This window comes from Emydura macquarii, unplaced genomic scaffold, assembly GCF_026122565.2.
Source record: "Emydura macquarii macquarii isolate MOO-44397 ecotype Brisbane River unplaced genomic scaffold, CSIRO-AGI_Emac_v2 contig_1096, whole genome shotgun sequence".
Classification (NCBI taxonomy): Eukaryota; Metazoa; Chordata; order Testudines; family Chelidae; genus Emydura; species Emydura macquarii.
In genome coordinates this window covers 171,660-186,785 of record NW_027131233.1, presented here as the reverse complement: position 1 = coordinate 186,785, position 15,126 = coordinate 171,660, and the positions used below count along the sequence as shown (strand labels likewise).

Below are 15,126 nucleotides of genomic sequence, written 5' to 3'. Positions count from 1 at the left end.
CATACTGAGGAAGGGTAATACCTCAATATCGTTAGGTTTCAGTGATGGCTCTTTTGGCCTGTGTTGGAAAGAGAGTGTGGAGGCTGTGGGTGGTATGACGGATGGCAGGCTGCGTGAACCCAGAGTGGCCAGTAAGGCTCTTACTCTAGGGTTGTGGGGCTCCAGGAGCAGAGGAGTTGCCTCAATCGAGGGACGGGTATGACCAAACAAGAATGCAAACAAGGCTTCAACTGAAGAAATATTGCTCATTTATTTATTCATTAGTAAAGAACAAAGTGCATAGACATAACTAATACAAACACAAAACCAGAAAAAGATACAAAGGCCTAATAGTCTACCATGCATGTATTAATTTTTTATAGTACACAATTCTACTACTTACTGCCTCATGCTTACAGACAGATGGTCATTTGTAAACTCCCAGTTATCTTAAAGAAAGTGTACTTTCATACGTTACCAAAAGCGCTTCTTTCCCTAAGCCCCTTGGGTCGAATCGACTCTGATAAGTGTTACCCGTCCCTTGGATGCTGCTGGTTCATAGAAGGCCTCAGTCCAGCTACCGAGGATCCCAGAGGGCTGCAGTCCAAAGTGCGACTGACTTTTGGGGGTTTAAATACCCTCAAACTGATCAAGCTGATCAATTTACTTGTTCAGCTTGCCTCATCATGTGACATGTAACAGTGAACATGTTCACAGTGAACATGTTGGCACTTCCTGTTTTCACCCAGTCGGTTGCGGTCAGCTCATCCGTTCTTTTTTCTGCCCTCTATTTGTGCTGTGCTAGCATCTGGACTGCCCTTATCAGGTCCTTCCGGCCCTTTTCCCAAGCTATATATGTTACTATTTTATCTTAAAGCACAAACCCATTAACTATTCTTTTTATATTCTATGGGCTGCAGATAGGCGGGATAACAAACTCCATTCCATTCCTCTGGCCAATGCTTATATGCCTTATTCCCGCATGCCCAATATTCCCCTGGCCTGGCTGTGGTTCCATAGTCACATCGCTTAATTTGGAACTCAGCAAGCTAATATGGACCTTTCAAATAAATTGTGGGTGTCCCTAGTGCATGATCATATACTACTTGGGAACAATTTTGGGCTATGCCTAAATATCTCCGACCAGTAGAATTACAAACATAACACTCCCTGTCCTCTTTATGTGGACAGTCCGTGACCTTTAAGTACTCAGTCACATTTCTATTGACATCTTGCCAGGTGGCATTTTCAACAAAGGCAAGTTCCTCCCAAGAGGTATTGTTTTGAGATATAGCAATGGGAACCATTGGAATCCCCCCTCTGACATGGAGGGTTGGTGCCCACAAACCCAACAGTTAGTAATGTTAAGGTCCCATGTGTATTGTAGTAGAATGTGCAGGAATGTGTTGGAGCCAATAACACAAGGAGTCAAGAGTGCCAATGACACATACATGAACCTATTCATGATTCTTACTTCACTGTGAATACAGACTTAACCTTACACCGTCCTTCAGAGCAGCCTTAGTTGTGGCAAATCCTCTTCATGTGCTGGAGTTGATTTTCTTCAAATAGGGGAGAGATTGCCAGCTCTTCACCCTACTAGTTGGTGTTTGGAGTCTGTTTTAAGGCTATGTAATTGGTTAGTCTTACATGAGCGCAGGTTGTAGTCGTGGCATGGTGTATCGCGTCCGTCGAGGCCAGGGTTTGATACTGGGGCCTTGGTGGTTACCACGCTGTCTTCAACAGGAGGTGTTAATGAGGATTCATCTGGCGAGGGGACTTTTCTGCAATGTGATGCATGGATTCAAGTGCTTTTCCCTTCACACTTGACCGCTGTGTGTGTAGTGAGTAGGACTTGAAATGGGCCGGTCCACTGAGCAGCAAGTGCGTTCTTCCGCTTATGGTTCTTTATCAGGACCCAATCTCCGGGCTGGAGGTCGTGGCATGACTCCGCTGGTGAGGGTTGCTGGGCTTCCTTAACCTGTGAATGAAATTGCTGTACACATGCAATTAACTTCTTACAATAGTCTATCACCAGCTCATCTGCAAAGTGTAAGTCCCAGTGTTTTAAGGACAAGGCAGTTAACGGGGTTCTCATAGGGTGACCTGTCAAAATCTCATGGGGTGAAAGTCCAGTGATTCTGCTTGGAGTGGAACACATCACCATTAGAACCAATGGCAAGACATCCACCCATATCAAATTAGTTTCTGAGCAAAGTTTCGTCAAATTTAATTTCAGCACCCCATTCAGTCTCTCCACTAGCCCAGCTGACTGTGGATGATAGGGGCAATGAAGGTTGTGTTTCACTTGCAGGGCTTTTTGGATCTCCTGGAAGGCTTGTCCTATGAAATGTGTCCCTCTGTCACTATTGATGGGAGATGGTATACCATAGCAAGGGATAATATCATTAAGCAGGATTTTAACAACAATTCATGTGTCATTCTTAACACAAGGAAAGGTTTCAACCCACTTTGAGAAGGAATCAACAATAACAAGTACATATTCATATCTGTTGACACGTGGTAATTATATAAGTCAACCTGTATATTTATAAATGGGCCCCAAGGCGGGGGATGATTACCTAGTTTGCTTTTTCAACCTTTCCCACATTAAAATGTTGGCAAGTGGGGCAAGAGACGTAAAGTCATTGTACCACCGTAGAAATACCTGGGGCAATATCCCCCCTTTGCTTGTGTATGCCACGCCATGGTACAGATGAGCAAGGAAAGGCAGGGATGCATGTGGAACTGCTATCCTGTTCAGGGAGTCAACCCATAGACCTGAAGAATTGAGGATGCATCCTGCCATCTGCCAAGCAAACAATTCTTGAGGTGATGCAGCTGACTGTATTTGAGCAAGGGCGGGATTGGGTGAGGCATGACCACCTTGAAGCGATAAAGGCGTGAGGTGACATGCTGGGGAAGAAGAAGAATGGAATGGTCGGGAGGCAGCCTGTTTGACATAAAAGTCAGCCAATGAATTTCCTTTGGTCACCGGGTCAGTGGAAGCTATATGGGCCTGGCACTTAACTATAACAAGTTTAAAAGGCAGTTGAATGGCACCAGTAGTTTGGACACAAAGGGATCATTTTTGATGGGAGTGCCTGCGGCCTTTTTTTTTTTTTTTAAAGTAGTTTGTTTACTGCCCAGATATGTCCATTATTTGCAGTTCCTTTGTGCTACTTTGTCACCAAAAAGAGATCCAGAATCTTTCCCCATTCTTCTGGTTCTGGCTGCCTTTCCCACAGCCACAACTTTGGTCTTTAAAAGATGCTGAATTTTATAAAACATGGATGTACCCAAAGGGTTAAATGCTAACCAAACCAATTCATCTGAAACCACAAAGCAGGTTTTTTTTTACAAACCATGTGTGTTCATTTAGGTCCTTAAAACCATACAGATTTACACAATTTATTTGCACACACATATTCTCCTTTTCCCCTTGCACTGCTCTAATTATTTTCACTCAGCTATACACAAATTATATTCCCTTGATCTGCTGGCAAAGCTCCCCACAACGTTAATAGTTAAATGGGGACCCACTGCCCAGGTACCATGGATGTGGTGGCTCCAGGAAGCCTCCTTGAACCATGCCAGTATTAGCACAGCACTTTGAGAAGGCCCTGCCAAAATTATATTTTTTGTTATTGAGAATTTTTTTTTAATTAAATACTTAATAACAAAAGCTAAGCAACACTAGCTGTTTGTGTTTGCTAAATATTTTTTAAACTAGAATTTTTACAGACTTATACTTAAATTTTTATTTTGTACATTTAAAAACAGTCAAATATTAATGGAAACCCCTTATTTCCTTTTTTAAATTTGACTACTTGTTTAGTAATCAAATGATTTAAATCAGATTGTTCCTTTGCCTGCTGCCTGCAGGAGTTATTTACATGTAATTGTTTACAAACATTTCCTTTAAGAAAAGGGCCCATTTTCCTTCAGAATAGCTGTAAAGGCTTTTGGGGACAAAAACATGGTAGTAGCTACTACCTGACTCCTTTGTGTAGTTTGTTTCCACACAATGTGACTGTACCAAATTATACGTATATTTACTTTATTTAACATTATTAAACCAAAATATTGTAGCACTATTACTTTTATACCATTTTCATAACTATTACCCTTCAACAATTCCACAACTTTTAACTCTTCAATTGTCTTTAACTTTTGTAGTATTAATTCTTACAAAAGCTACCTTTAACTCCTTTCCTTTTCTTAAATTACTTACTTCTGCATTCAAACATATTATATCACTCTTTGCTGCCATAGCTTGAACATTTCACTGACAACATCGGTTTGTGATAGTAAACCCTTCATTCTTTTACTGTATTTGTCAGCCACTGTTTTTACTGAGCTGCATTCTTAAAGTGGCATACTGTGATTGTAAAACTTGAGTCACCAAGTACAATATTTGCAACACAGCTACTTTAGTCTGTGCTTTGTCAAAAACTTTTTATTTTCAAAGTATATTCAAAATTCCCTTCATTAAAATTTTAGAAAAACAAAAGTGCAAGGGGAGGGTGAAAAGCAACCAATTAGTTCTGTGAAATCATTTTAAAGCACAGGCTAAACACACCAATATTCCTTATCATTCCAACTGCGCCTTTAACCCTTAACTGCTAAACAAGAAGAAAAAGTGACAGGAAGGGGAGGGAGGAGAAGAAGCAGGGAAAAAGTGTGGGGGAGAAAGAAAATGCAGAGAAAGCCAGGGGGGGGGAGGGGGAGGAAGGAAAAGCAGAGAGAGAGAGGAAGGGGTTGGCAGTGAGCCCGGGGCAAGTCCAGAACATCCGTCTGATCCTGGTCATCTACCTCATTCTCTAGTTTGGTTGGAAGTTGAGGGTAAAGTGCAATGCGAGATTTCACTTTGGCCTCAGCCTCCTGTGGCTTTTTCTCCTTAGTCTGGTCCAGTTGCTTTGCAGGTTTCCATTAGTATTCTGCAAGCTTTTAACCTTAAACTTTTCCCTTCTTTTATAGGGCTCCTCATACCATGCAAAATATGCCTGCCACTCCGGCTGTTTAATCCTGGCTCCCTTTGACTCCAAGGCTCCTCTTAAGTGGATAATTGTGTCATGGGAAAAAGAGCCTTCCTTTGGAAATTGCTCGACCAGATTATCATGGGTGAGAGAGTTCCATTTATCTAAGTAATAACAAGTATATGGACCATAATTCACATACATATAAAAAGCGGGGGACTCTTTTGGTGGAGCCCCTTTACTTTGTCCTGTACCCATATTTAATACAATAATCAACACCCCTTCAAACAATATAAAACCATAAACCAGAGTTGACTTACTCAGTTTCCTTTTCCTAGGATCCGGTCGTAAAGTTGTTTTCCATTTGCCCACTATTAAGTCTGGTTAGAGGTGGCTGCGCGGGAGGAGATGTACCGCACTGCCAACGGACCCGGAGACCAACTTTTAGGGATTTCACAGGGCCCCTTACCTAGTTGTGGCGCCGTTGGAGTCCAGAGTCGGGACAGCCGCCGATCTCCCTCCTCGCTCTGCACACTCTATCCGAGTCCGGTTCTTATGATCACATGAGCCCTATCCTGGGTTTGCCAGTGATAAGGGCAGGGTAAAAAGTCAGGTCATGAGTTAGAGGAGGAGAGTACATTAAATTATCACCCAAGTCTTTCAGGGTTCACAGAATCACCAGTGGCAAACTACCCCATTTAAGGAACACTTTGAAGGGTGCCCACAGTTGTACTCTCATTCTCATTACCCTGACCGGGTAGACTCTGGAGCAAACAGGGACCTTGACACACCCAGGCGAGCTGCAGCGATCCGAGTCATGGCACCAAGAATTGTAGAAGAAATCACAGTCTTCACTTCTGTTTGGGTGGGCAAGGAAAAGACTTTTATTAAAAGATAATTCCCTGGGGCAACAGCTTCAGCTGAACTACGCCCCTGATCTGCGTCGCATGAGGGTTTTTATACAGCCTTATTACAAAGTCATTGTTATACAGCAAAATGAATTAAGCCTGCGTAACACAAAGAAGAAATAACAGTGAGTTGCACAAACAGTTGCACAAGGAACTTCCAGTATATGGTTACATTCCCGTATTTGGTTAGCTTATTGCTAAATGGGAAAGACACAACTTCAGTTAAGAAGAAAGAGACAGTCAGTAGTTTGCTATCTCGTTCAGCTTCAAAGAAAACTTCCCCCAGCCTAGCTGACCACATTTATCGGTCAGAACATTTCCTAACATCCTCTCAGCTTTCAGCTACATGCTCAAACTGTTCCACACTGTACAAGAAGGAGCAGGGGTAACTTTAGTACTTAATGGCCTTTGCTTTAGAAAGTATTTCAGAGGAATTCCAACTACACTTTGCAATGGGCTTATCATATTAATTTTTTCTTCAGTGAGCAGTTGCATGACACTGTCTCCTGGTAACTGACCAGAAGCTGTTCCTAACACTTAAATGAAGGGTTCTGCACACAATATCTCTGCAAGGATTGTGTGAAACTTTCCAAAAAGTCAAGAGCCAAACGAACCACTGGTCTGTGTTTTAGCAAACAGTAGACATGAGATGCAGGTAAAGGGATTATATAGTGGCTATCTGTAATTTATGCCCATCACCTGTTACATGAGTATGGCCGAACTAACTTGCACACTCCATTGCATATGAGTGAAATCTAACGTTTGCACTATTCGTTGTGACACCAACAACTCTCCCGCCAAGATGAATTAACTTTCTGTGTTAGCTTGTATCGTGCCAAATATCTACAGAACCCTTTGTCATGCGGGCTGGCTTGAGAGGTGGGGCAGCTAGTATATTGTGTGACATCAGCATGGCAGAATCATAATAATCCATGTGGGATAGGCCATGTCAGGTACCGTTAGGAAGGTTATGATATGCTAAAAGAATATTACTTATGTTCATGTGTAATATGTGAAATGGAAGTTATAGATGTATTTGAGATATCTGTGTTTCAATTGTGCTGCCGGGGCAACACCCCAGATAGGATGGCTGCAGAACAATGGCCAGCGTAATGGCCTATTAAGGCCTCCTCAGGTGCAAGGGGCCTAAAGAGAGGAGCCAGCATCACTAATGAGTCACCAGAACCTGCTTACGTGACTGGACCCCAGGCACACCTGAAGAGCCACCAGGATTGGCCCATGTGACTCTGGACTCCATTTTGGGTCTTGTGACTGTCCGCAGGCCGCATGGCCGGGAAAGGGGATTTATAAGATCAAACCACAGGATCCATCTTGGTCTATGATCCTGTCCAGCTGCAGACACACACTTACCTCTGGACCAATTCATCTTGCAACTGAACTGAAGGACTTAGACCTATCCAGGTACTGGATGTGAACCAGAGGGAACTATACAAGCCTGCAAATCCACATCTCTTCCAGAAACCTGATGTAAATGGACTTTTAATCATTTGTATATCTGTGATTTATTTTATCCCTTTAATATTTCTCTCATGGTTTATTTCTTTCTTTTTAAAATAAACCTTTAGTTTAGATACTAAAGGATTGGCTGACAGCGTGGTATTTTAGGTAAGATCCAAACTTATATTGATCTGGTGCTGTGGCTGACCCCTTGGGGTCAGAGGGAACCTTTTCAGTAAAGAGCATATAGCCTAGTAACTGGTATCTTTACTGGACTTAGTGCTGATTTGGGAGCCTGGAGCTGAAATGCAATAAAGGGGGCTATGGGCATTTGTGGACTGGCTTCTTGATATCCAGTGTGGGGTAATCAGAAGCAGTTCGTGGCTGGTTGGGAAGCCGGGCTTCAGTGTCACCCAGCAGCGTGGGGAGAATCTACTCTCCTTTTGCAGCCTGCCCTGATCTTGGCATTATCAGTTGGCTACCCTGGGCACGGGTCGTATCACACCCTTGTCTGCGGAGAGGATGAGGTCCTGTGAGGGTAAATAGAATCCTGTAGGATGATCGAGCTCTCTAGATTCAGTCAACACTGGCCAGACAAAGCACTGAAGCTTCTCTTTGAGCAATTCTTGGGATTCAGAGTGTATCACCAGGAGCGTTTCCTAAGTGAAAGTAAATAGAGCCTGTTTCCAATCAAATTTACACTTGTAAATCTGGAGTGACACTGTTGATGTCAATGTTCCTGAACTCAGAACCTGGCCTAAGAATTTATCCCTTGTCCTGCAAAGAGAAAGTGGTGTAATTTGGGCTCTTGGGAAGGAGAAAATTATTTTAAAAATGAGGCAATGAAACATTTATAAATAACATCAACTCAGGAGAGATAAATACAATGACCATTTTCACCATGTGCTTCCCATGTGTATAAACATGATACAATGGGCTAGACTCAGAAGTGGAGAGCCAGAGAGGTGTCTGAGGGAAGGTCACAAATGTAAAATCACACAGTGCTCAAGCAGGATCTGGAACTCACAACCACAAGATATCAATGGGACCAAGAGTTTAGTAAGATACAAAGAGGGACTGGTTATTTATATGGGGAACCAGAAAATCCAATTACACTAGTGAGGACTTTTTTTAAAAAGGTTTGGAAGAGCTATAAAATTTCCTGATTTACATTATAAAGTATGTCTAACCAATGGGTGTCAGGAGGAAACTTTCCCTGGGGGCAGGTTATCTCACAGCTGTCTATTGCAGGGCTTCCTCAACCTTTCTCTAAGCATCTGTGACTGGCCACTAGATACTGGGCTAGATGGACTACAGGTCTGATCCAGTCTGGCAATGCGTATCTTCCAATCAGTGGTGTAAATCCAAGACTATTTTTGTGAATGATATCTCATTCAATATCATTTAGTGTCCTGTTATTTTTCCTTTCAGGAAGTAAAGTTCAAAACTCCTCGGACTTGCCCAGTGCATTATTTCAGCTGTCAATGACACCAAATTCCAATCTGCAATGTTCTTTCTCACAGGAATACCTGGGCAGGAAGATGTCCATGTCTGGTTTTCTATCCCCTTCTGCTTAATATGTTTTACTTTAATATGAAATTCACTTTTCTGTTCATGTGCTTATGTACATTATTCTTTCCATGTTGACCATCACAGAACTTGGCATATCAATATTCACCATGATGACAACACTGGGCATATTCTGGTTTAACTGTAGGGAGATCAGCCATGATGCCTGTTTTGCCCAGCTGTTCTTCATGCAAATGCTAACGTTAACTGAATCCTCTGTGCTCTTGTCCATGGCCTTTGACCGCTTTGTTGCGATTTGTCACCTGCTGAGATATGCTTCCATCTTCACCCCACCCAGAATAGCCAAAATGGGACTGGTGTCTCTTAAGAGGGGTGGCCCTAACATTTCCATTCCCCATTCTCCTGAGACAGTACCGATATTGTCAAGCGAACATCCTCTCCCATTTCTACTCCCAGCATGATGATGGCTTGTTCTGATATCAGAGTCTACATCATCTATGGCTTCTTTATAACACTCGCTTCACTGGGGTTGGACTTCCAGCTCATCATCCTATCATATGTGATGATTCTCAAAACAGTGCTGAGCATCGTATCCCATGCGGAGCGCCTCTAGGCCATGAACTCCTGTGTCTCCCACGTCTGTGTCGTCCTGCTTTCCTACATGCCAATACTTGGCTTGTCTGTCATAAACAGATTTGTGAAGAGCTGTTCTCCCTTGCTTCAGAAGGTCCTGGGCATTATCTATTTGTTAGTTCCTCCCCTTATGAACTCAATCGTGTACAGCATGAAAACCAAACCCATTCGTGTGAGGATTATTATGGTCTTCGTTAAGTGACATGTCATTTCACCACCCAGCTCTAATGCTGGTGACACGGGAGATGAGCTACTGATCTCCTTCACCACCTCTCCTCACTGGGGGAACGGGCCTGAGGTAAGCAGCAGCATTTACACAGTGACTGTGTTTGTGTAATACCAGGGGATGGGTGGGATGTTATCACATAAAGAAAAGTATCAGTGTCAGTTCAGACCTCAGAATTGCTGTGGATACAGTCATTTCAGAGAAGGAACATGGATGTTTTGTCCAATTGTCCGTGACCTGTCACTGTCCTGTCTCTGGTTAAACACCCAGGGGCCATGAGAAAAGCTGCAGAGCTGTTTTGCAGTTGCAATCCAGACCCTTCCTGAGCACTGTGGCTGCTGCGTGATCCATGAGAGTGGCACCAGCTGTGAGAGGGGCTATTCCAAAGGCATGGCCGCCCACCCTTCCCCTGTGCCCTCACCCAGGTGTGTTAAAGCAGGAGCCCCAAGAGAAGACATTCAGTCAGCCCCCCGCCCCCTGCATGGCTCTGCACACAACACACCGACTGAGCACCCCCCATGCACCATGCTGACCACAGGCAGAGCACAGCTGCGTGTGTGAGTGAGGGTTGCACAAACAGGAGTCATGACAACAGACTAAGGCCCAGGGATCCCTCAGCAAGGGCTTAAGAAGAAAACCCAGTTCTTATCTAGCACTTCTCATCAGGAGATTGATAAATTAAACAAGAAGATGTGGGCACAAGACCACATGGGATTCACCCAAGGGTTCTGAAGAAACGTGAAATTGCAGAACCATTAACTGTGGTATGTAGCTTATCATTTAAATCAGCTTTTGTATCAGATAGAATCATAGAATCATAGAGCTGGAAGGGACTTCAGGAGGTCATATAGCCCAACCCCCTGCTCAAAGCAGGACTAACCTCAGCTATATCATCCCAGCCAGGGCTTTGTCAAGCCTCAGCTTAAAAACCTCTAAAGATGGAGATTCCACCACCTCCCTACATAACCCATTCCAGTGTTTCACCACCATCCTAGTGAAAGCTTTTTCCTAATGTCCAACCTAGACCTCCCCCACTGCAACTTGAGACCGTTGCTCCTTGTTATGTCACCTGCCACCACTGAGAACAGCCTAGCTCCATCCTCCCTGGAACCCCCTTTCAAGTAGTTAAAGGCTGCTATCAAATCCCCCCTCATTCTTCTCTTTTACGGACTGAACAAGCCTAGTTCCTTCAGCCTCTCCTCATAAGTCATGTGCTCCAGCCCCCTCATCATTTTTGTTGCCCTCCGCTGGACTTTCTCCAACTTCTCCACATCCTTTTTGTAGTGGGGGGCCCCAAACTGGACACAATACTCCAAATGCGGCCTCACCAATACCGAATAGAGGGGAATGATCATTTCCCATGATCTGCTGGCAATGCTCCTACTAACGCAGCCCAATATGCTATTAGCCTTCTTGGCTACCAGGGCACACTGCTGAAGCCTATCCAGCTTCTTATCCACTGTTACCCCCAGGTCCTTTTCTACAGAACTGCTGCCTAGCTCGTCAGTCCCCAGTCTGTAGCTGTGCATCCCCAGTCTGTAGCTGTGCAGATGATGGGGAGATAGCTAATGTGACACCATTTTTTTAAAATGCTCCAGAGGCGATCCTGGCAATTACAGTCCAGTGAGCCCAACTTCGGTATCAGGCAAATTGGTTGAAACTGTAGTAAAAAACAGAATTGTCAGACACATAGATGAACACAATTCCTTGGGGAAGAGTCAACATGGTTTATGTAAAGGGAAATCATGCCTGACTAATCAGGAAGAATTGGTAGGGGAAGTAGAAGTGGATGGTAACCTGGACAGCAGCGACCATGAGATGGTCGAGTTCAGCATCCTGGCAAAAGGAAGAAAGCAGAAAAGCAGGATACAGCCCCTGGACTTCTGAATGCAGACTTAGACTCCCTCAGGGAGCTGATGGGCAGGATCCCCTGGAAGGGTCATATGAAGGGGAAAGGAGTCCAAGAGAGCTAGCTGTATTTTAAAGAAATCATACTGAGGGTGCAGGAACAAAAAATACCAATGTGCAGAGAGAATAGCAAACATAGCAAGTAACCAACTTCGCTTAAAAAAGAAGTCCCTTTGAATGTGGATGGACAATGGGCATCTCACGCACCTCTGAACATCTCCCTCCACCCTCCCTAACCCAATGACAGTTGTGCAGCTGTGCAATTACTGTAGCTGGGCTAGAAAGACAAAGGCCATCAGTTCACGGTCCACAGGCTTCAGGGCATGTGCTGATCTGTTATGGGGGCTCAGGAAGCTGTACTTCTCCATGGCAGGATATTGCACCTTGACGGTTTTATGACTGATCTCGGGCAATCTGTATTGAAATAGGATGCACAAGAGCCTGTCCACATGCACATCACGGTCTCAGGGATTCAGCACCAGGCTCATCAGCCAGGAATAGCAGTAGATGCTCAGATTTTATGACAATGAGCTGCAGCACTGAAATGCAAATAGATAAATGAGCACATCTAACCCGTAGCTCTTCTTTTCTCTCTGGAGTTTTAGCAGTGCAGGACAACTCTAGCAAGTCTGCCATACTCAGTTTGCCCCGACAATCTGACGCTCTATTATCAGTGAATCATTTCTTCATTTCGAGGCAGGCTTTTATTCTGAAATTCTCCAGGGTCTGTTGCTGTTCCTACTGGTCACGGAGCGCAGGGAATTGTCCCCGAGTCCTGGACAACCTGAGACTCCACTGGGACTATACGGAGGAATCATAAAGGTCCCTGTCCAGCATTGTGAGTGTCAGATGTGAGATTCGTACACTCATTCTTGGGTCGCAGTAAGGAGATTTCCTCTTTCTGCTGCATGGGATTTGGGTGAGTTACCTCGTCCTGCAATATAGTTAGTGCTAAGGGCTCGGGAATGGTTCAGGTCAAGAACAATCTAGGCAAGAATTCTCCAGCACAGAGCCTTGAACTGTTTAGTGCTGTCAGAAACATGAAGGGATTTAAAATTGGAACTAAAGATTTATTTTAAATAGTTTAGACAAATATTTGTTTTTAAGGTCATTTCCTTGTCTCTCACTGTGTCCTTCTAAATGACTTAGAAACTTCCTTTTTTTAGGTCTGTGTGGTTTTTTTCTCTGGTTCTCTCAACTTTTCCAATTCAGCAACTTTACTGCCAGGATAAGACACGTAGCCAGAGCCTCGTCATGGCTATCTGTGATACCTGAGATTTCAGAACACAAATGAGTGAGACAGGGCTCTACAGACAGGCCAGATTCTGTCCTCACATTCTGCCTTCAGTGACTCACTCCCCATTGACATTGACATCACTGATTTAAGGAGAATCAGGGCCCCTGTGTTTTGAAATCCCCATCTTTCATGCCCATTCTCAGAACACCACATAAACTGGGAGTCTTCCTTCAAATTCTTTCAGCACCCTAACAGAATAGCTCTCACTGCTGCTGGACCTGAAGCCAGGATTTTCACAACAGGGAGACTAAAGTTCAACATTAAGGGTGAAATCTTGGTCCTATTGAGATCAATGGCAAAACTCCCACCAGGGCCAGGATTTCACCCTAAACCCATATTTAGGGACTTAAATAAAAGGCCTGATTTTCACCGGTCATTAGCCTCCAGTGACTTCAACTGGAGTAATCCTGTGGCCTCTAAGGATGGGTGAGCTCATCTGGACCAGAGGAGAACTGCCAGGAGAGTAGCTGAAATCTTAAACTTACAGCTTAGAAGTTCAAAACAATTAGAGTAAAAATTTTGGGGGGGTCTGCTCTGTCTGTTCCCCTGCCTGTCTAGTTCAATAGAGGATGAGAAACAAAATACAGTAAAAATAAAAGCATTTTTCTGGCTTAGAGGAAACCGGGCAGTGTTGGAAATCTCACTGAGGTTGTACCAGGCACACACCGGGTGTGTGTGGTGGGGGCGGGATGTGCAGTATCCAGAACGGAGTGGCACACAGTCCTGAAACAGGGCAAAATAGATAATTGACATCCCACCTAATTCACACACCAAAGAGGTGTAACTAGGCCTCCTGCAATCTCCTAAGGTAGGGGGGTGTCTCAGGCTGTAATGTAATGTGGACACACTGTAGTAGATTGTATCTGACACCTTCCTCCAACCAGCCCATCCCTTCTCCTGTACCTATCTCACAACAGCCTCGTGGTATCTTCAGCAATTGCCAACATGGAAAAGCAACAGCAGGAAGTTGTGTCTGGGTTTCTAACTGGCGGGTATATACTAAAGCTTTGTGTCATTTTAGGGAAGAGTTACTTGTGCTGGCTCCTTTTAGTCTCCATATCCTCTTGTTATACTTGTAAAAGAAAAGAATAGCAGGAGCGTATTTAGGGCACAAGGCACTATGCCACGTTTATTATGCATGTAAGAATATCAAAAAGCCGTCACATTCACACACACATTCATAAAGTTTTGCAAGCTGCTGTGATATAATGAAAAGTCCGTTTATGCGTTGCTCAAGCCTAGTGGCCAACTAGACTGGGCATGAGGAGGGAGCTGAGCCTCTGTGAGTCACGAATCCAATGCTCCAGATGACAATTGCAGAAGGAGACCCAAATTTTCCATGTTTTTACCCATCTTTGATACTTGCTGGCTCTTATGTCAGTCTATGGGCTTGCTGTGTCATGCTGCCTCTAGGTTCAATATAGTTGTTAATTACCAGCTAATTGCAAGCATGACGAGCTTCTTATTTCTGGACTTTCTTTGTTCCCAGCATGGAACCTTCTGTACTTTCGGGTCATTAATTTGCACTTTAGGTCATTGATAGGTATTCTTCGCCCTTCAGGGGCAGGATGGCAGTCGGTGTCTTCACTCCCCTTTCCGTTGTCAGAGCAGTTTAGGTTGGTGTCTTTTTATGCCCTGCACATACATTCCTCACTCTCACACAAAGGGAATTTTTCAAGATATTTTTAGGTTCAATAGTACAAGTTTCAGGAAAGAGCTCACTTCAAGAAACTAATAGGATCACTGTGTGCCAGGGCTGGAGGGTGTGGATGTGCGGAGGGGGGTGTACACGGACAGGCAGGCAGAGTTGGTGGATTTGCAGGCAGGCAATGGGGGATACAGGGACAGATGGACAGCATTGCTGAAATTCAATTTTTCTTCCTGATTGTTGGTCCCATGCCAGTTCTGGGAGCTTTCCTTTCCCCGAGTGTGTCTGGGCAGGTCTCAGGGCCTCTTTCTCCTGGCAAGCCATAGAATTGCACTCTGTGTGTCACAACCTTCACTCATTTTTTTCCAATTTTTTTTCCAATTGTTGAATATTAACCAACTTCAGGCGTTTCCCCAGTGGAAAGAACCATTGATCTTTGTTCCTCAGCCGGGTCCATTAACCATTGGTTCTTACCCCGTCTATAATCACCTTCTGCCTCCCAGGCTGCTCTGATTCCAAAACTACACTGGGTGACAGCATCTTCTCCAGGCTCAACCTTA

General features: G+C 44.2%; 1 pseudogene; it reads left to right on the top strand.

Annotated features, from left to right (window-relative positions):
• Window positions 1-9,123: 9,123 nt before the first annotated feature.
• On the top strand, window positions 9,124-9,689 carry LOC137151524 (olfactory receptor 51G2-like; annotated as a pseudogene).
• The last annotated feature ends 5,437 nt before the right edge of the window (window positions 9,690-15,126 follow it).